The sequence below is a fragment of the Bos grunniens genome, chromosome 20, assembly GCF_055505025.1.
Source record: "Bos grunniens cultivar Pamir isolate PY7600 chromosome 20, Bosgru_T2T1.0, whole genome shotgun sequence".
NCBI classification, from domain to species: Eukaryota; Metazoa; Chordata; class Mammalia; order Artiodactyla; family Bovidae; genus Bos; species Bos grunniens.
Genome location: NC_141184.1, coordinates 3,690,480 through 3,712,936, shown reverse-complemented (window position 1 = coordinate 3,712,936; position 22,457 = coordinate 3,690,480). Strand labels below are relative to the sequence as shown.

Here is a 22,457-nt window from a genome sequence, read left to right as displayed (position 1 = left end):
TGCTCTAAGTTCAGCCCTGCGGGTTGAAAAGGTGGAAAGCCTTGGGAAACAGTTGGACACCATCCTGCTCACTCAAGTTGATAATAACTGGATGATAAACATGTACAGATGATGCTGTGCTCCCAGGGAAATGAGAAAGCACCAAAGAAGCAGCTTAAATTGGCTCCATTTTGCAGTTTGATGGTTCTATTAAAGAGTGACATAATTATGTCCTCATATTTGTTAGCAAATCACTGTTTACCTACCGGCTGTTCTTGCCTTTTGGGCTTCAGGCTGTTAGTCCCAAATCTGCTTCGGATCTGTCTCTGCCTCTTGGCTGCTAAGAAGTCACTCACCTTGCTGGTTCTTGGTTCTCTCACCTTAAAACGAGAAGAGTAACATCTACCATGTAGTGTGGTTGCTGTTCTTGTTCCGTTGCTAAGCTGTGTCTGACTCTTCACGACACTATGGACTGCAGCACGCCAGGCTTCCCTGTCCATCACCAGCTCCTGGAGTGTACTCAAACTCATGTCCATTGAGTTGGTGATGCCATCCAAGCATCTCATTCTCGGTCGTCCCTTTCTCCTCCTGCCTTCAATCTTTCCCAGAATCAGGGTCTTTTCTAACGAGTCAGCTCTTTGCATTGGCTAGCCAACGTATTGGAGCTTTAGCCTGAGTCCTTCCAGTGAATATTCAGGTATGGGGTGATTGGATTCATTGGAGGACTGCACATATACAGCAGTAATGGGACCAGCCTCTTTCCTGGGTTGTGGGAGCAACTGCAGCCTTGTGTATTAGTGCTCTGGATATATTCCTGTTCTCTCTCTCACCCTTTTAACCACATCTAATATTTAAATTCTGGAAAAATATCAACATGTGATGGTAAATGCAGTGGAAAGAAGATTGTTTGAAACTGTCAGAGAGAAAATTCTTCTGCTATCATGACCAAATCTTCTAAGAGTCACCGGGGCATTAGGAAACACAACCTTCCTTGCATTCCATCCATCTTTCCTTGCTGCTTGCACCATTTATACATGAAGGCGTGAGAGAACCCCAGGAAAACAGAGATCATCCGAGGCTCCCCCGTCAGCAGTGTGGTCCACCAGACTGTGGACCTTGGTGGATCTTGTCCCACAAGGTGGATCTTGTCCCACAAAGCTCCTTCTGCCTCAGAACCTTCTGGCTGAGTCCTCTTTGACCCACCTGCCACCTCTTTTTCTGTGGGATTGTTTTCTGCACTGAAGGAAATCTCACTTTACCAGTCTTCTAAATCATCCTGGGATGCCTCGGGAAATGGCCCTGCTCAGCCTGGTGGTCAGGAGTGGCCCCTTTGGACACCACAGTGTGACCATCGTGGGAATCCTGCCCTAGATGTTTCTCTGCATTTCATGTGTGATGTTTATCTTGCTGAAGCCTAAGGACCATTTTCATCCATAACCTAAGGGGACCCCTTTAGAGAGAATAACACCTGGCTTTTGGGACACTCCACTTTCCTAGCTCTCCTGGAACTCACCCTGTGTCTCATTAAGGAACTCTTCCACCTCCGATGACCCCTTAGACAGCGGGACCCCGAGGGCTCCATCCCTGGTCCACTGAGTAAAGTCTCTGCCTGGGAGAACCCATCCTTCTCCAGATATGATTTCTCGTGTCTCCAGCACACACACATGTGCATCTTTCATGCTGTCCCCGAGGACCTGATGGTTGCAGCATTTGTGGGCTCTAGGAGATCTTCTGGCAGCAAGGCTCAGCCCCTCCTGGGCCCACTGAGGCAGACCTCCCTTTACACACCACTCCTCACCTTTCTGGGCCTCTTCTCTCCCTCCTGATTGGTGAGCTTGGGCGGAAATAATAGACAATGTGGGGCTGCAGACCTTCTGGGTCTTCTTTCGGGTTGACGTGTCTTCAGAGTGTGTGGGACTGACAGTGGAAGGACTGTTAATGCAAAGTTAAGACACAACATAGCCATTACTTATGGTTCAATGGGAACACGCATTTTAAAATATCTGTCAATTAAAGGGAAGACATCATCCTTTACAGGAATCAGTAAATATCTAAAGGCTGTACTGAAAGTGTTTTGAGGAGCTGAAAATGCATACACAAAAAATTTTTACAGGCCAGTTTTGTTGTTCAGTTGCCAAGTTGTGTCTGACTCTTTGCAATCCTGTGGACTATAGCACACCAGGCTTCCCTGTCCTTCACTGTCTCCCGTAGCTTGCTCAGATTCATGTGCATTGAACTGGTGAGGCTTTCTAACCATCTCATCCTCTGCCGCCCTCTTCTCCCTTTGCTTTCAATCTTCCCCAGCATCAGGGTCTTTTCCAGTGCTTCAGCTCTTCACATAAGGTGGCCAAAGTGTTGGAGCTTCAGCTTTAGCATCAGCCCTTCCGATGAATATTCAGGGTTGATTTCCTTTAGGATGGACTGGTTGGATCTCCTTGCAGTCCAAGGAAATCTCAAGAGCCTTCTCCAACACTGCCGTTCAAAGGCACCAATTCTTTGGCCCTCAGCCTTATTTATGGTCCAGCTCTCACATCTGTACATGACTACTGGTAAAACCATAGCTTTGACTATATGGACCTTTGTTGGCAAAGTGATGTTTCTGCTTTTTAATACACTAAGTTTGTCATATCTTTTTTTCCAAGGAGTAATAAAAAAACATGAATCAAGGAAACAAAACAGTGCAGCCCAGAAAACATGGAGAACCACAATGAGGACACAGAGGATTTGAATCTGGAAGACTGGACCGCTAGAGAACTCTGAGAGCCCACACCAGTCTATGGAACCGCATGATCAGAACTCAAGGCCCAGGTCACTTTGGCCCTAACAACGGCAGTGCCATCTTGGCTGAGGTTGCCTGTGACCAGGGACATTCAGTTTGCACGGTAAACTGGGCTTGGTTATTATCAAGAATGTCAGCCTTTTCATACATAACTGAGTTTAAAAAAAAAAGAAACTTACTTAGATATTGATATCTGACAGATGGATCCTGCAGAAAGTCAACAGTCCAATGTTCAGAAAGTTGGTACCAGTTTCAACAAATGACTGGTTGTACTAGTGAAGTCTTAGTTGCTCAGTCATGTCCAGCTCTTTGCAATGCCATGGGCTGTAGCCTGCCAGGGGATTTCCCAGGCAAGAATACTAGAGTGGGTAGCCGTTCCCTTCTCCAGAGGGTCTTCCTGATCTTCAAACTGGGTCTCCTGCAGTGCAGGCAGTCTTTCCATGTGATGTTCCACACCTTATAGGGCCACCTCATTCTTTCTTCTCTTCCAGCTTTTCTTACCCATTTACTTAAGGTTACAAATCTTGGGTGGTGTTAGGAACATGTTGTTTCTAATCCTGACCAGCTGCCTTTCTTTAACTAGTGAGGAAAAAGAATTCACATTATTCCCTCTTCATTGTGTGTAGGTCCCCATTGATATTGATTAGCAGAAAAAAAGAAAATATTGGAAAGTGAAGTCGCTCAGTCATGTCCAATTCTTTACGACCCCATGGACTGTGGCCCACCAGGTTCCTCCATCCATGGGATTTCCCAGGCAACAATACGGGAGTGGGTTGCCATTTCCTTCTCCAGGAGATCTTCCTGACCCAGGGATCGAACCCAGGTCTCCCGCATTGTAGGCAGACAGCTTTACTGTCTGAGCCACCAGGGAAGTTCATTAATTAGCAGAGTTAATATCAATTCCTCTTCAATAGTAACCACTCAATATTCCTTCATTATTAATTCCTCTTCCTATCTGGGATTAGAAATAACCTAGTAACTCTCTTAGCTGTTTTCTCTTTTGTAAAAGAATTCTCAATCAGAGGATTGTCCTTGTCATGCCTAATTTCAATGCTGTGTATGAGTCATTTTGGTTTTTAGCCTTAGATGCAAGTGACCTGTATACTTGCTTTCTGTGCTCAGCGTTTCTCTCCACGCCATGGGAATGCCCCCAAGCACACCAAAAACCATGTTCATAGAGTCTTGAGGGTGACATTTGGGCCATGCAGCCGGCATGACCTGAGGAGGTACCCAGTGCCCCATGAGAAGGGTCCGCATAGGCAGCAAGTACAGCACAGAACGTCCCATGGATGCTGAGGGAGGAGCCAGCCGGGGAGCTGGACTCTCCATGGCCTGAGGGAGGAGGCCGCCGCAGCTGTAACATGTCCGAGTGGCCCCTGACACATGGGCTTATTAAATTAAAATTATTGGCACTGAAACATGGGCAAATGTCATGCGTTGAATATGAATCAAGGATTCATATCCTGACTCACTCATGAATCAAGTGCTGCCTTTTGGGGGTGACAGTTATACGATCCCCTTGAACTCTGGCTCTATTGTGATATTAACAGGATGCCCTTTAGCTTGTATGCTTGAGATTTATTGAGCTCTCTGTGCTCTGTGCCTCCTGACAGTATTCTCCCTGGCTTGCATTTCCATTTGTTTTAAACAAATAATTGCCAGATTGCAATCGCCTCACCCTCTTCAGGGTAGTGTCCATCTCACATGGGATTTTTAAAGTTACTTCTCTCAAAAATGAATCCATGCAACCGAAGTCCCCAAGTAGTTACTGGGAAGCCAGTGAATAAATCATACCATCCACATAAAGTGCTTGGAGGCAGTATTTCAGGTAAACCCCTGCTTAGTCACTGAGTCATGTCTGACTCTTTAGGACCCCGTGGACTGTAGCCCACCAGGCTCCTCTGTCCATGGGATTCTCCAGCAGGAATACTGGAGTGGGTTGCCATTTCCTCCTCCAGGGGATCTTCCTGTCCAGGGATCAAATCTATGTCCACTGTGTCTCCTGCATTAGAGGCAGACTTTACCCGCTGGACTTCCCTGGTGGCTCAGACAGGAAAACATTTGCCTACAATGCGGGAGACCCAGGTTCAATCCCTGAGTTGGGAAGATCCTCTGGAGGAGAAAATGGCAACCCACTCCAGTACTCTTGCCTGGAAAATCCCGTGGACAGAGGAATTAGGTAGATCATAGTCCATGGGGTTGCAAAGAGCTGGACATGACTGAGCAACTTCACTTTCTTTTCTTTCTTTTTTTACCGACTGAGCCACCTGGGGAGCCTGGTAAATTCATACCTGGTAGAATTTCTTGATTACAGGTAAGGCCAGGGCATCCGAAAGCTGGCAAGAGGCAGATGGTTCTCCTCTACCAGACCCTGGGAGTCTCTTTAAACATCTCCATCCACTACAGTGGCCTCAGCAGCTTGTGTTCGGAGGGTGTCCACACTATGTCCACCAAGCAATCATGCTTGAATCTGGATTCAAGCATTGAGGCATGAGATGGGGTATCCTTAGCTGCCTCCTCCTTGTCATGCCCATGACGACATTGTCCCATGATCCAAATATCTTTCCAGCCCTGCGTCTGCCCAGGGTCCGCCTCTTTTGAGCTTCCGTGTCCATTTCCATTGGCATCGTCCCTAAACTCTGCTCCAGGGAAAACCATTCTCTGCTTTCCTTCAGCTTCATAAACTTGGCACGTGTCTCATTTTTCACCTCATGTTGGAGATGTTCATTCCTATGACTGTCTCCCCAGGGGCAGGGATAGGGTGAGCCCCCCGTTACAGGACTTGGGAAGAGGTGTTCTAATCACCTGCTCTTGAGCCCCTCAGGGAAGGAAGGCTTCCTGCCCCAGGTTATGGGGATGGCCAAACGTCCTTCACCTAACACTTGGACAGACAAGACCAGTGTTGGCTTGTGAGTCACATGCTCTCACATCTCAGGGGTGGAAGACACCCTGTGTCACAGGCCACCTGGGGCCACCTGGAGGTGGTGCTCAGAACAGAGGGAATAACTGGGGGCGGTGGTGGGGGCAAGCTTTGTAGTACCAAGAGGGTAAGGCCACCTCTGTTTCCTGAGGGAAGACGTGACTGGCTTATCTGATGATGTCATGGGCTGGCAGGAGCAGGCGCCTGCTCCTTGGGGAGATGCAGGCATGGTGCCTGGTCCCTTAGGTGGGGGCGGGGGTGCTGACGGAGGCACTTTGTCCAGGGAGCGGAGTGTGGAGAGGGTTTGTGTTGAGGACACCCCAGTTTCACCAGATGTTAAGGCAGCCCTTCTACATGCTTGCATGCTAAGTCGCTTCAGTCATGTCCAACTCTATGTGACCCCATGGACTACCTACAGCCCACGAGGCTCCTCTGCCCATGGGATTATCCAGGCAAGGATACTGGAGCAGGTTGCCATGCCCTCCTCCAGGGGATCTTCCCGACTAGGGGATCGAATTCACCTCTTTTCTGTCTCCTGCATTGGCAGGCCACAGGCAGGTTCTTTACCACTAGTGCCACCTGGGAAGCAGCCCCTAGGTTGGATCTTAATTTTGGGTCTGAGGCTGCAGAGCCTGTGGACCAGTGGTAGTCTTCAGGGCCGCATGTACCACCTAAGGGACTGTGGTCACCAGCTAGGAGGTCTGTGAGGACCTCCATTCCTGCATCGCTTGTTTGTGCTCCCTGGTGCCCCACATGGCTGTAGCCTGGAAGGTTGTGAAGATCTCATCTTTGGCACGCCAAGGCATCTAAGATTAGTGAGAACTCCCTCTGGTGTGTGGCAGGCCAAAAATTTTAGAGGGGGGATGGACATCTGGATGTCAGCAGCTGGTTTTGTTCTTTTCCCATATTCATTTTCTGGACATTCCAGCCTTTCCAAAGTAGTCACATCACTAAAATTTCAGTTAGTTCTATCATTCATTAAAGGTGTCTTAGGTATTTCTCAGCAGACCCGAGTGATGGAGAAGTATCCAAGACAGGGCATCACCTGGGGGTCTTCACCTGCTGCTCTGAAAGGTCCATGTCTTATGCCCACCTGGATTCTACCCTGGGTTGACCCTGTTAGCTCTGAGACCTTGGACAAGTGACGTAACCCATCTCAGATTTTCCACCTGTAAAATGAAAGTGAAGTCAAAGTGTGAATTGCTCAGTTGTGTCCGACTCTTTGTGACCCCATAGACTGTAGCCCTCTAGGCTCCTCTGTCCATTGGTCTCTCCAGGCAAGAATACTGGAATATTCAGTAATAATAATGGAGGGAATACTGCCATTCCCTTTTCCAGAAGATCTTCCTGACCCAGGGATCAAACCCAGGTCTCCTGCATTGCAGGCAGATTCTTTACCACCTGAGCCACCAGGGAAGACCCTGTCTATAAAATGGGAGTGTTCATAATAGCACGTGTCTCTTGGGGTGGTGCTGAGAATAAAAAGTGAAAAAAAAAAAAAAGTAGGCAGCATAGACCTGATGCCAGGCCAGCACAAAAGCTGTAATCACGATGTGTGCAGGGCATTGAACCATGTGCCCCTCCCTGCCCCGAAATTCACACCCCCTGGAACCTCAGAATGCAACTTACTTGGAAATAGGCTCTTTGCAGATGTAATTAGGGCAGGATGGAGATGAGGTCATATTGGATCTGAGTGGGATTAATCCAATGACAGCAGTCTTACAAGAGGCAGGTTTGGTCATAGAGAGACATAGGAAAGAAGACAGCGGCTCATGAAAATGGGAGACGAGTGATGTGGCCACAAGCCAAGGAGTGCCGGGGACTGCCAATGGCACTACAGCTGAAAGAGGCCAGGAGGGACCGTCCCCTAGAGACTTTGGGGAGAGGGTGGCCCTGCCAACACCTTGGTTTTGGACGTCTGGCCTCCAGAACTGTGAAGGAACACATTTCTCTTGTTTAAGCCACACAGATAACGGCAATTTGCTATGGCAACACTTACTACAGTATTATACCACTGAAACTTTGAATTGTAGTGCTGGAGAAGACCTTGAGAGTTCCTGGGACAGCAAGGTGATCAATCCAGTCAATCCTAAAGGAAACCAACCATGACTATTCATTGGAAGGACTGATGCTGAAGCTCCAATACTTTGGCCACCTGATGGGAAGAGCCAACTCATTGGAAAAGACCCTGGCGCTTGGAAGGATTGAAGGCAGGGGAGCAGGGGATGATAGAGGATGAAATGGTTGGATGGCATCACTGACTCAATGGACATGAGTTTGAGTAAACTCCGGGAGATAGTGAAGGACAGAGAAGCCTGGTGTGCTGCCATCCATGGGATCACAAAGAGCTGGACACATCTTAGCTACTGAACAACAGCAACAAATTCAATTGGAAGTGCATAGGGAAGAAAACAAAGACTAAGCTCTCCCTGAGACCCTGTTCTTGAGAACCAGCCTGTTGGGATAATTGCTCATCCTACAAAGTGTCCTAAGTGCCTACTACGTGTCAGGGACCACTGGAAATGATGAGTGAAATTATAGGCACCCCTGTCCTTCAGAGCTCGTGGACCTAATTCCCAGCTTTCATCTGGTTTGCATTGCTCTCTGATACTGAGGGGGTAGGGGACAAGCCCACCCAGAGCTGTCTCTTTGGGCATAAGGGCTGATTTCCTGAAACTGGCCTTGCTGAGTATGTGCTGAGTGATGGGGGTATTCTCAGAGGGCTGGGTGAGCACACAGCAGGGGCAGAGAAGAAGCCCAGGACAGACACCCATTCCTGGTGTTGCCCTGAGCTCGGCTTCTCTCCTGTAGCCTGGAGCTGGTGGCACGTGCCTCCCTGTAGGTCTCAGGACAGGAGACAGGCCCTGTGTAAGTGCCCAGGATGGTGCCAAGGTCAAGGTGGCCCCAGCTGAAGGGCTGCTGTCCAGCCCTGGTGGTCATCTCCTGCTGACGAGACTTCTCCACCCCAGAGAGTGGAGCAGCCTGATTAAATAACCTCGGGCCTCATCCAGCTGTGAAGCAGCCCAAGATTTTTAAGGGCCTGCCTTCTTCCCCACATTCCAGATGAAAATATGTCATGTACTTTTATCTTTTCCAAAATCGTAGGATGACATTTCTGCTGAACTACCAGAAATCTTCACCCTTCAAATATCATACAATAAAAAACAATCTCGCTGAAGACTTTACTTTGAAAAATATCAGGAGATTTGACTTTGTAGACATCTCACAGACACAGATGTGGCATCCTGCTTTTTTCCCCAAGAATCACAAGTTTTATCAATAGATGGGTGTGTTCAGTTGCTCAGTTGGGTCCAACCCTTTTGTGGCCCCATGGACTGTAGCCCATCAGGCTCCTCTGTCCATGAGATTTCCTGGGCAAGAATACTGGCGTGTGTGGCTATTTCCTTCTCCAGGAGCTCTTCCCCACCCAGGGATAAAACCCATGTCTCTTACATCTCTTGCATTGGCAGGCAGATTCCTTACCACTGCCCAACATGGGAAGTCATCTTATTGATAGATACTAGTGTATAAAATCAGGACATAAACAAGACTTGATAAATTAAGTAGACTTATATGTCAAGGGACATGAGTTTGGGTAAACTCCAGAAGTTGGTGATGGACAGGAAGACCTGGCGTGCTGTGGTCCATGGGGTCGCAAAGAGTCGGACATGACTGAGCCACTGAACCAAACTGAAATGTCATTGCTAGAATGAGAGTTGTTAAAATTGTTAAAATGGTGATTGTTAAAATCAAATTGTCACCATCAGTGTACACCCACAAAACACCTCAAGGACATTAATGGTCTCTCAAAATTCAGCAGTGTTGTGCCCGTAAACCATGTTTTGTTTTCCTTCAGTTCAATTCAGTTCAGTCGCTCAGTCGTGTCCGACTCTTTGCGACCCCATGAATCACAGCACGCCAGGCCCCCCTGTCCATCACCAACTCCTGGAGTTCACCCAGACTCACATCCATCGAGTCAGTGATGCCATCCAGCCATCTCATCCTCTGTTGTCCCCTTCTCCTCCTGCCGCCAATCCCTCCCAGCATCAGAGTCTTTTCCAATGAGTCAACTCTTCGCATGAGGTGGCCAAAGTACTGGAGTTTCAGCTTTAGCATCATTCCTTCCAAAGAAATCCCAGGGCTGATCTCCTTCTGAATGGACTGGTTGGATCTCCTTGCAGTCCAAGGGACTCTCAAGAGTCTTCTCCAACACCACACTTCAAAAGCATCAATTCTTCGGTGCTCAGCCTTCTTCACAGTCCAACTCTCACATCCATACATGACCACAGGAAAAACCATAGCCTTGACTAGCCGGACCTTTGTTGGCAAAGTAATGTCTCTGCTTTTCAATATGCTATCTGGGTTGGTCATAACTTTCCTTCCAAGGAGTAAGCGTCTTTAAATTTCATGGCTGCAGTCACCATCTGCAGTGATTTTAGAGCCCCAAATAATAAAGTCTGACACTGTTTCCACTGTTTCGCCATCTATTTGCCATGAAGTGATGGGACCAAATGCCATGATCTTCGTTTTCTGAATGTTGAGCTTTAAGCCAACTTTTTCACTCTCCCCTTTCACTTTCATCAAGAGGCGTTTGAGTTCCTCTTCACTTTCTGCCATAAGGGTGGTGTCATCTGCATATCTGAGGTTATTGATATTTCTCCTGGCAATCTTGATTCCAGCTTGTGCTTCTTCCGGACCAGCATTTCTCATGATGTACTCTGCATAGAAGTTAAATAAGCAGGGTGACAGTATACAGCCTTGACGAACTCCTTTTCCTATTTGGAACCAGTCTGTTGTTCCATGTCCATTTCTAACTGTTGCTTCCTGACCTGCATATAGATTTCTCAAGATGCAGGTCAGGTGGTCTGGTATTCCCATCTCTTTCAGAATTTTCCACAGTTTATTGTGATCCACACAGTCAAAGGCTTTGGCATAGTCAATAAAGCAGAAGTAGATGTTTTTCTGGAACTCTCTTGCTTTTTCCATGATCCAGTGGATGTTGGCAATTTGATCTCTGGTTCCTCTGCCTTTTCTAAAACCAGCTTGAACATCAGGAAGTTCACGGTTCACATATTGCTGAAGCCTGGCTTGGAGAATTTTGAGCATTACTTTACTAGCGTGTGAGATGAGTGCAATTGTGCGGTAGTTTGAGCATTCTTTGGCATTGCCTTTCTTTGGGATTGGAATGAAAACAGACCTTTTCCAGTCCTGCGGCCACTGCTGAGTTTTCCAAATTTGCTGGCATATTGAGTGCAGCACTTTCACAGCATCATCTTTCAGGATTTGAAATAGCTCAACTGGAATTCCATCACCTCCACTAGCTTTGTTCGTAGTGATGCTTTCTAAGGCCCACTTGACTTCACATTCCAGGATGTCTGGCTCTAGGTCAGTGATCAGACCATCGTGATTATCTGGGTCGTGAAGATCTTTTTTGTACAGTTCTTCTGTGTATTCTTGCCACCTCTTCTTAATATCTTCTGCTTCTGTTAGGTCCATACCATTTCTGTCCTTTATTGAGCCCATCTTTGCATGAAATGTTCCCTTAGTATCTCTAATTTTCTTGAAGAGATCTCTAGTCTTTCCCATTCTATTGCTTTCCTCTATTTCTTTGCATTGATTGCTGAAGAAGGCTTTCTAATCTCTTCTTGCTATTCTTTGGAACGCTGCATTCAGATGCTTATATCTTTCCTTTTCTCCTTTGCTTTTCGCTTCTCTTCTTTTCACAGCTATTTGTAAGGCCTCCCCAGACAGCCATTTTGCTTTTTTGCATTCCTTGCTGCTGCTGCTGCTGCTAAGTCACTTCAGTCGTGTCCGACTCTGTGTGACCCCATAGACGGCAGCCCACCAGGCTCCCCTGTCCCTGGGATTCTCCAGGCAAGAACACTGGAGTGGGTTGCCATTTCCTTCTCCAATGCATGAAAGTGAAAAGTGAAAGCGAAGTAGCTCAGTCGTGTCTGACAGTGGTGTCCGACTCTTCGCGACCCCATGGACTGCAGCCTACCAGGCTCCTCCATCCATGGGATTTACCAGGCAAGAGTACTGGAGTGGGGTGCCATCGCCTTCTCCCTTGCATTCCTTAGAGATAAGTAATTTATATTTCTTTAGCTTTTTATTGATTTATAGTTTCTGTAAAATATTGTACGTTATAGGTGCACAATACAGTTAGTCACAGGTTTTCAAGTTTTTCCTCCGTTTATGTTGTCGTTGTTCAGTTACTAAGTCCTGTCCAACTCTTTGTGACCCCATGGACTGCAGCACGCCAGGCTCCTCTGTCTTCCATTATCACTTGGACTTTGCTCAAACTCCTGTCCATTGAGTCGGTGATGCCATCCAACCATCTCATCCTCTGTCGTCCCCTTCTCCCCCTACCTTCAATTTTTCCCAGCATCAGGGTCTTTTCCAATGAGTCAGCTTTTTGCATCAGATGACCAAAGGATTGGAGCTTCAGCTTCAGCATCAATTCTTCCAATGAATATTTATTTATAGTTGTTATAAAATATTGGCTATACTCCCTTTGCTTTGCAGTGTGTCCTGGTCGTTTATTTTATGTATACTGTTGTGTATTTCTTAATCCCCTACCGCCGCCTTGTCCCTCTTCCTTTCCATCTCCCCACTGGTAACTGCTAGTTTGTTCTCTGTATCTGTGAGTCTATTTCTTTTTTGTTATAGTCACTGGTTTCTTTATTTCTCTCCTTCAAATTAATTTTTTTAGAGTATAGTTGCTTTACAATGCTGTGCTGGTTTCTGCTGTACAGCAAAGTGAGTCAGCTGTACACACGTATGTGTATACATCTATGTATATGTATTACATCTTTTTTATCTTTCTGTTGATGGACACTGAGCTTGCTTCCATGTCCTGGCTATGGTATATAGTGCTGCAATGAACACTGGGGTGCATGTATCTTTTTGAATTATGATTTTCTCCAGGTATATGCCCAAGAATGGGCTTCCTGAGCCACACAGTAGTTCTAGTTTTGCTTTTTTAAGGAACCTCCATACTGCTGTCCATAGTGGCTGTATCAATTCACATTTCCAACGACAATGTAAGAGGGTTCCCGTTTCGTCACACCCTCTCTAGGATTTATTATTTGTAAATTTTTTAATGATGGCCATTCTGACTAGTGTGAGGTGATACCTTATTGTAGTTTTGATTGCATTTCTCTGCTAATTAGTGATGTTGAGCATCTTTTATATGTTTCTTGGCCATCTCTATGTCTTCTTTGGGTGAAATTCTATTTAAGGTTTTCTGCCTCTTTTTTGATTTTTTTTTTGGGGGGGGAGGGATATTGAGCTGAATGAGCTGTTTGTATAGTTTGAAGACTAACCTCTTTTCTGTGAAAATACTTTCTCCCACTCTGAGGATTATCTTTTTGTCATGTTTATGGTTTCCTTTGCTGTGCAAAAGAGTTTAAGTTTAATAAGGTCCCATTTGTTTATTTTTGTTTTTATTTTCATTACTCTAGGGGGTAGAGTAATGAAAAAAAGCTCTTGTTTTTTGACACAAAAGAGGGTTTTTCCCATGTTTTCCTCTGAGAATTTTGTAGCATCCTGCCTTACATTTAGGTCTTTACTCCATTTTGAGTTTATTTTTGTGTATGGTGTTAGGGAGTGTTCTAGCTTCATTCTTTTGCATGGAGCTGTCTAGTCTTCCCAGCACCACTTATTGAAGAGACTGTCTTTTCTCCATTGTATATCCTTGCCTTCTTTGTCATAGATTAGGTGACTATATGTGCATTGCTTTATCTCTGGCCTTTCTATCTTGTTCCACTGATCTATATTCCTGTTTTTGTTCCATTACCACATTTCTTTATTACTGCAGCTTTGTAGTATAGTCTGAAGTCAGGGAGAATGATTCTTTAACCTCTGTTTCTTCACCCCACCCCCCACCAAGATTACTGTGGTTCTTCATGGTCTTTTGTGTTTTCATAAAAATTGTAAAATGTTTTGTTCCAATTACATGAAAATTGTCCTTGGCAATTCGATAGGAGTCACATGAAATCTGTAGATTGCTTTAGGTAGTACAGTCATTTTCACAGTATTGATTCTTCCGATTCAAGAACAGAATATATCTTTCAATCTGTTTGTGTCATCTTTGATTCGTTTCACCAGCATCTTTTTATTTTTCACCAGTCTCTTGTAGTTTTATGAGTATAGGACTTTTGTCTCCTTAGGTAAATTTATTTCTAGGCATTTTGTTCTTTTTGTTGCAATGGCAAATGATATTATTTCATTAATTTCTCTTTCTGACCTTTCATTGTTAGTGTATAGAAATGCTGAGATTTCTGAGTATTAATCTTCTATCCTGCAACTTGACCAGATTCATTGGTGAGCTCTGTTAGTCTTCTGGTGGCATCTTTAGCTGAAGCTCCAATCCTTTGACCACCTGATGCAAAGAGCTGACTCATTGGAAAAGACCCTGATGCTGGGAAAGATTGAAGGCAGGAAGAGAAGGAGATGATAGAGGATGAGATGGTTGGATGGCATCACTGACTTAAGGGACATGAGTCTGAGCAGACTCCAGGAGATGGTGAAGAACAGGGAAGACTGGTGTGCTGCAGACCACCAGGTCACAAAGAGCCAGACGTTTAACTAAGTGACTGAACAATGGCATCTCTAGGATTTTTTACGTGTGGTGTCACGTCATCTGCAAAGAGCGAAGAGTTTACTTCTTTTCCAAGTTGTATTTGTTTTATTTCTTTTTCTTTTCTGACTGTCATATCTAGGACTTCTAAAATTATATGGAATAATAATAATGGGTAGAGTTGTCTTCTTCCTGATCTTAAAGGACATGCTTCCATTTTCGCCATTGAGAATGGTGTTTGCTGTGGGTTTATTATATATGACCTTTATTATGCTGAGGTAGTTTCCTTCTATGTCCATTTTCTGAAGGGCTTTGTTTTTTTTTAATCATAAATGAGTGTTGAATTTTGTCAAAAAATTTTTTCTGCAACTGCTGAGATGATCATATGGCTTTTCTTCAGTTTGTTAATATGGTGTATCCCATTAATCGATTTGTGTATGTTGAAGAATCCTTGCATCTTTGGGATAAAACTGACTTGATTGTGATACATGATCTTTTAAATGTGTTGTTGGATTCTGTTTGCTGGAATTTTGCTGAGGGTTTTTGTGTCTGTGCTCATCCATGATATTGGCTTGCAGTTTTCTTTTTTTGTGCTATCTTTATCAGATTTTGGTATCAGGTTGCTGGTAGTCTCATAGAATGAAATTGGGAGTATTCCTCCCTCTGCAAGTTTTTGGAGTCTATTTCTCTTTTGTTTATTCTTTTCGAGTTCATTTTATTTTTTAGATTCCATATATATGTGATATAAAACAATATTTGCCTTTCTCTGTCTGAATTATTTCACTTAGCATAATACTTTCCAAGTGTATCTATGTTGCTGTAAATGGCAAATTTCATTATTTTTTGACTGAGTAGTAGTTCATGGTGCACAATTACCACACCTTTGTCCATTCACCTGATGGTGGACACTTCAGTTGCTTCTTGGTTATTGTAAATAACTTTGCTATGAAAGCTGGAGTGAATGTGTTGCCTCAATGTGCTTGAATTAGGTGATTTTTTTTTTTTTCAGTAATATACCCAGGAGTGGAATTACTGGGTCATATGACTGCTTTATTTTTAGTTTTTTGGGACTCCCCATGCTGTTTTCTATAGTGGTTGCACCAATTTACAATCCCACAACAGTGTTTGAGGTTTCCCACTTTTTCACATCTTTCTCAGCATTTGTTATGTGTTGTCTGTTGGATGGTAACCATTCTAAAACGTGTGAGGTGATGCATCTCCCTTATGATTAGCAACACGGAGCTTCTTTTCACTTGCTTGTTGTCCATTTGCATTTCCTCTTTGGAAAATGTCTATTCAGTTATTTTGCCCAATTTAATCGAATTGCTTGTTATTGAAGAATCCTTGCATCTTTGTGATAAATTTCACTTGGTCATAGTGTATGATCGTTGTAAACCGTGTTTGTTTTAAAAAGACCGGTGCACTTGCCAAGGTTTCAGGATAGTAAGGTCTGGCACATTAAAGCCCATCACTAGAGGTAGAAACACACGTATATTATTATGGCAACAAGCCATTACTTATAGTTAAGAGTTTTTCTGTAATAGCCAAATGGATAGTCAAATAGTACAGCAACTGGACTGTTCCTGAGCAAAGTGCATTTCTACAATAGTCACTGTTCTGTTTTTCTCTCTTAAAGCAGCCTGTGATAACTGCAGCCAAGAACGCCCTTGCAATCTTGAGTACTTCTGCTTGAGAACTTAGGATATAAGTAGAGCATGCTGCTAACATACTTCCCGGGACTTCCCAGGTGGCACTAGTGGTAAAGACTCCAACTGACAACGCAGGAGATGCAGGAGACACGGGTTCCATCCCTGGCTCGGGAAGATCCCCTGGAGGAGGAAATGGCAACCCACTCCAATATTCTTGCCTGGAGAATCCTAAGGACAGAGGAGTCTGGAGGGCTACAGTCCATGGGGTCGCAAAAGAGTCAGGCACGACTGAGCAACTGAGCTCACGCACATGTATCATAACATACTTCTTAAACAACAAAGATAGTTCTAAAGTATCTGATGACAGACTATGACTAATACATTACACTGAAAAAAAAAAAAAAAAAAAAAGCGTCTGGGAATCCATGATCCTACCCGTAAAAACGCCTGGACTTGAAAGATGGAGTTTTATCATTGGCCGTGCCGTCTGGGTTACAGAGACGATCTTCTGCTCCCACCTGGTGGCCGTGTCCGGAACATCAGGATGAGGCTTTATTCACTCGAGCCCCAGGGTTTCTGTGGGGTTGGTTTTGACGCCCTCTCGCCCTGTGTCCAGTGTGAATGGACCTTAACTCCAAGTCAGGGTGGCCAACTGAGCTAGCCAGGTGAGGATGAGATGGAGACTGCCCGGAATGCGGGACTACCAGTTTCTCCTAGTTTCTCGGCCGATTCAGCAGCATCCATAGCAGTACTGACATCACTGGGGTTCTGCCACAGCCTGGACCCAGCCCTGCTGCATGCCTGCAGCCCCTGACAGGGGGCGCCTCTTCATGGGGAACACCCCACCGGCCTCCTCGGCAGGCAAAGTCCAGCCCGTCCTCCGAGCCAGGCCATCTCTCCCTGCAGGGGGCTTCCTTCCTCAGCCAGAGCTCTCATCTGTCTGAATTGTCTGAATTCCCTCTTGCTGTCGGGCTGGGCTGATGACCTGCTGATGGACAAGGGTTCACTCAGGTTAGACGTCTCATGACAGCAGGGCCTGCCGTGCCGTGTCACCTATAGTGACCACCTCCCAGCCCCTACGGCCCCCACAGCAGACAGCAGGCCTCATGCGGTCACGTCAGGGGCATTGACCCTCCCCTGAGGTTGCAGAAGCCCCTGCCACCCTTTCTCGGATCTGGGAGGTGGGGCAGCTGGACATGGTGGGGTCCTGGAGAATGCGAGAGCCAGACCATCACCTGGTTCTGGAAGAAGCTTCTAAGAGGTCCTCTCTCCTCGGTCTCAGCTCCTGTAGAACAGTCCCCTGAGACTGCTGGGGGTCTGTTAGAAAGACACAGACACCTGGGGAAGTTCAATGAAGCTGCTCAGTGCCAACAGGGTGATCATTGCCCACTGCCGCCCAGGACTGGAGAGTCCGCCTACCTGCAGGGTGGAGAGATTGAATCCCCCACGCCTGCCCTGCTCTTTGGGGTGCGGCCTGAACCTGCAGGCATTACGTGTACCCCGCCACGGGGTGTGCTGCTATGGAAAGACACAGGGCCTGTCTGTAACCTTTCTTTTAATTCTTCTAAAAAAAAATTTCATTTCATGGGAATTTTGAGAAATGAGAGAGGCCCAGCTACCTTTATAGGAATTCAGAGTCTCTGCCAGTCGGCGTGTTTCTGGCACACACCTGATTTATTTCCACTGGCTACCCGTCACCTCCTGTTTGGCATCAAGCAAGGAGTCGAAGGATGAGACTAAAATGCAAATTTCAGTTAGGGGTCGAGTTCTGGGGCGGGAGGGACCTGACCCTCCCTTCCCAGGGAGAAACAGGAATTGGCAGAAAGGCCATCACGGGGTGTCGTGGAAGGCAGAGGGTGCCCCCATGCTAATGAGGGAACTCACCTGTCCATCACCTGCCCAGCTGGGTGTGCAGTGTCTTTCGGGGTGGGGGGCGGGGGAAGAAAATAGAAGTCTGTGGGTTTCCTGGTCCAGCACCCTGGTGAGGATGAGCTGAGAGAAAGCTCTTGGTGGGGGACGGGATGGTTGGACATTCTTTGCAGAGAGCAGTGAGAGGCAAGCAGCCAGGCCTTTGTCTGCCACTGCCCTGAGCCCTCCAGAGGCAGAAACCTCCAGCCAGGCATCGTCATGAAGTGCTGCAACAACCCCAGAGAAGACTCACGGGGCAGATTCAGTGATTGCCACGGGGCTGCAGAAAAGAGGGTTTCCTGGTCATTTCTTCTAAAGGAAGGCAATGATTTCAAAGCTCCTTTTCCAAATAGAACCTTTTTTTTTTATCATAAAAGAGCACATAAGATTGACAATTGGGAAGTTAACAATAAAAAAAATTTTTTACCGTTGCCTGCAAGTGAGCTGCTGACCTTGGGGAAACAGGTCAAGGCTATGCCCAGTTGCCAGGGAGACTGGTCTCAAGAATGAGCCTCCCGGCTCCCAGCAGCAGGGAGCTCCTGTCTTCAGTACCACAGGCTACACACCCTCAGAATTCCTAAACGAAAGCAAGAGAGAAAAAGGGCAAAAAGTTCTGAGTCCGTTAATACAAAGAGCCAACATGGCAAACTGTGATGAGGGGTTTGCCTCATCAAAGGGCAGGGGCTGGGGGCATTTTTTGCAAATATCACGGCCTCCCAGCAACAGCCCTTTCTGTCTCCAGTCTCCCCAGCCAAGTCCTAGAGACCAAAGTACAAAGCATCAAAGCTGCTTTTCATGGCAAGATGAATAATTACAGAAAAACAAAGATGCAGATGACAAATTTGACAATGCACAAATGAGCCAGTAGCTGTTTACACTTCCAAGTGGAAATCTCTAAGTGTACAACACACATGTGGCACGACAGGCCACCAAGACAGTCCTCAGAAATGCACATGGCAGATAACAGGTTTATTTTTGCTTCAGGTGGTGGAAGTTTTAGGAACTTTAAGCAAAACATCAAAAGGTAAAAATTAATACATACACAAATAATGTAGCCGATGGAAAAAGCCAAATGAACCCTAACTTATGAAAAAGGAGACATTTTTATTATTTGTACTTTTATTTGTAAATACCTGTTGGACTGCACCCCACAGGCCTGCAAGCCTTGAAGTTGCCGGGCCGGCAGACCTAAGAAAGAGCCAGCAGTCAGTGAAAGAGAAATCCATGGTTTATTGGTTGGTGGTGGTGGTGTAGGGGGTCTTACTTGTCTAAAGCAAAAGTCTAGGAGAGACACCCAACCGTGTAGAGCAAACAGCAGGCAGCACACAGCAGTGACTTTCACTGCCCGAGGAGGTGGAGGAGGCCGCCACTCACAGGGAAAACGGAAGTCGGGATGGCTCATCGGAGACCAGGAAACCAGTGGCAGGGGTGGGGTCAGGCACCCGGTAGTTCCTGATTTCAGTCCTATGGTTAAGAGGACTGGATGCTCAGGTGGTACCAAGATACTGCCTGTAGTACCGAGATACCACTAGACACCCAGTACCTGGATGCTCAGGTGGTAGATACTCACCTAAACCCTCAGGTGCATAGGGGTAGGTGAAGCGGGGTCTGGCCAGGCAGCCTGACCCTACGCTGGCTTTCATATCCTTCCCAGTTTCCATAAACATCTCATGCCAAGCCTGACCATGTTATCCGAAGATGTGGAGTTGCGATTATGGAACAGGAAGTGTCCTGAAGACGTGGAGTTGCCATTATGGAACAGGAAGAAGTGTCCTGAAGATGCGGAGTTGCCATTATGGAACAGGAAGAAGTGTCCTGAAGATGCGGAGTTGCCATTATGGAACAGGAAGAAGTGTCCTGCATCCTGGAGTGTGGGGGTGTCTCCACCGTGAGTGAGCTCTGTGGGCTTTGGGGTCCTCTTGGCCCTGCACTACGCCTCCAGCCTCCCCCTGATGACCTGCCCTGGGCAGCCCTTCCTGGCATGGGGAGGGCACATGCTCCGGGTGTAGTGGCCCCGGCCTTACTGACTCCTACCCCAGGGAGTGCTGCAGGGCCCATGCTGAAGCGCTGGCCGCGTGAACTTCAGGGCTGACTTGGGTGAAAGCTGCGCCCAGCACCAGCCTTGCTCACCGCTGTCTCCTGCCCCAGGTTCCGCCCTCCAGGAGGCTGAGCCCTGGGGCTGCCGCGACACGCCCCAGGTCAGCCACAGGCTGGTCTCTGGCTGGCCTTGGCCACCACCTATGACCCTCAGACCTCAGCTGCCCACACTTACCACAGAGCGTCTGTGGTTGGGCAGGCTGGTTCACCGCCCAGCAACATCTGCTCGGTCTCTCAGTCATGGCTGACTCCTTGCGACCCCCTGGACTGGGAGCCCACCAGGCTCCTCTGTCCATAGGATTTTTCAGGCATGAATACTGGAGTGGGTTGCCGTGACTTCCTCCAGGGAATCTTCCTGACCCGGGGTTTGAACACTAACCCCAGGGTTATATCCAGTATCTTTGAAAAGAGGTTAGTGCTTTTTCTCCCTAAAGACAGTTTCTGGGCAAAACTGGTTATCTCCCAATGATGGGGAGGTTCTCTGCACTGTCTTTGCTTGGTCCACCTGGATATGGACTTGGAAGCACCCCTTCTTCTCCCTGAACCCCTGACAGCTCAGAATCGCTCTTCCTGGTAGCTTCAGGAGAGTCAGGAGTCTTCTTAATGTTGCACCCTGGTTTCTGCTTGGGGCCAGGCTCTGAGTGACTTGAGAAGGTGGCTTGAGCCTGTAGGATAAGCAGAGTGTAGAGGACGCTGTGGTCCCAGGATCGGGGTGGGATGGAGACCGGATGTGATGTCCAATGACCTGGGAACGCCAGGCATCCCAGCAGGAGCTCTGGGGGAAATCTCAGGGTGGTTTGACCTCCAGTCCTTCTGAAAGCACAGTCCCCCTGCCCACAGAGCCCTAAGTCCTCCCCGTGTCCCCTCCCTCACGCTCTTCACAGGGAAAGGTCTTTGTGGAGCAGATCCTTCCTGGCAGGTCCTGAGGCTGCACCCGGAGGGCACAAATCCAAACACGGGGTGCCATCGCCAGCGGGGAGCTGGCAGTCTCCAGGGAGACAGTCCAGTGGCGGCTCATTTTTATACAATGAGGCATGGTGGTGACTGACTCAGGTGCTGGGGATTGGGGCCAGGGCTCTGAGCTAATAGATATCCATCACTGGCTTGGCCCTGTCATCCAAGCTCATCCATCTTCCCCAGAACTTTAGGAGGAAAGAATGGGGCGACCTGGGATTTTGGCCAATTATCTTCCTGTTTCAATATGACAAATAGAAGTTGGGAAAAAATAAAGAATCGATGAAACTTGGGGAAACTTTTCTATCCCTGCTGGAAAATCATCCTGGTCGAAGCTCAGGGGAACCCTGTGTTCTGATCGGAGGTGGCATTGTTGGTGGAGAGACCTCAGCCCACCCCAGGTCTGTGACAGACCCTGGGTTTGAAGGTTGGTGGAGAGACCTCAGCCCACCCCAGGTCTGTGACAGACCCTGAGTTTGAAGCAGGCACACTCCTGGATACAGCAGGCTGGGAGGAGGGGACAATTCATCACCATCCTAGGGGACAGGCACAGTGATAAACTACTGAAATAAGAGAGAGACAGCCTGAAACATCACTCTTCAGTCCTCCCACAGAGGGCTGGCGTCTGTGTCCCTCCCCCTGAACCTGGGTGGCCCTCTGTCTCTTTCTACCAAGAGAGTGGCAAGAGATAGTGAGGCAGAATTCCCGGGATGAGGTCTTTTTAAAGGCCGTGGCTCCCCTGAGGAATGTCTCTGGGCACTCCAGAAGGCAGGTCCCAAGGGCAGCCGCACAGAGACAGAAGATGCCGGTGAGCCCAGCCCTGGAGCAGAGTGGCCAGTTGTGTAGGAGGGGAAACCTGAGAGAATGCCAGCCATTCCCATCTTCCTAGCTAAGGTCTCAGACCTGAGAACTAAAGGTAAGCCGGTCCTCCATGCCGCGTTCAAAATCAAACCAGTCAATCCTAGGGAAATCAACCCTGAATATTCAACATTGGAAGGACTAATGCTGAAGCTGAAGCTCCAATACTTTGGCCATCTGATGCGAAGAGCTGACTGATTGGAAAAAAAACCCTGATGATGGGAAAGATTGAAGGCAGGAGGAGAAGGGGATGACAGAGGATGAGATGGTTGGATGGCATCACCGACTCAATAGACATGAGTTTGAGAAAGCTCTGGGAGATGGTGATGGACAGGGAGGCCTGGCATGCTGCAGTCCTTGGGGTCACAAAGAGTCGGACACGACTGAGCAACTGAACAATAGCAAAATACATTTGCATGTATATATGCCACAACATTTTTATCCATTCATCTGTTGATGGACACTTAGATTGCTTCCATATATTGACAATTATAAATAATGATGCTGCTATGAACATTGGGGTGTGTGTATATTTTTTAATTAATTTTTGTTTTGTTTTGTTTTTTGGGTATACACCCAGGAATGGAATTGCTGGGCTGTAGTTATATTTTTATCAACTGGGAAATTAGTATAATAGCTTGTTCTAAATTTCATAGGATTTTAAGAAATTCTCAAAACAAGTTTGGTGAATTTGTTTTGAAAATTAGAAATTGGCATTTAAATATGGTGCTT

The 22,457-nt window shown here is 46.9% G+C and overlaps 1 long non-coding RNA gene across 1 annotated transcript in view; it reads left to right on the top strand.

Moving 5' to 3' along the window:
* The window catches only part of LOC147350044 (uncharacterized), a 33,915-nt gene extending 14,019 nt beyond the window's left edge, over positions 1 to 19,896 (top strand). Inside the window, exons 3-4 of the long non-coding RNA XR_015149150.1 lie at positions 2,622 to 2,861; positions 19,471 to 19,896. This is a non-coding gene — a long non-coding RNA (uncharacterized LOC147350044). The remainder of the gene's footprint in view (positions 1 to 2,621; positions 2,862 to 19,470) is intronic.
* The last annotated feature ends 2,561 nt before the right edge of the window (positions 19,897 to 22,457 follow it).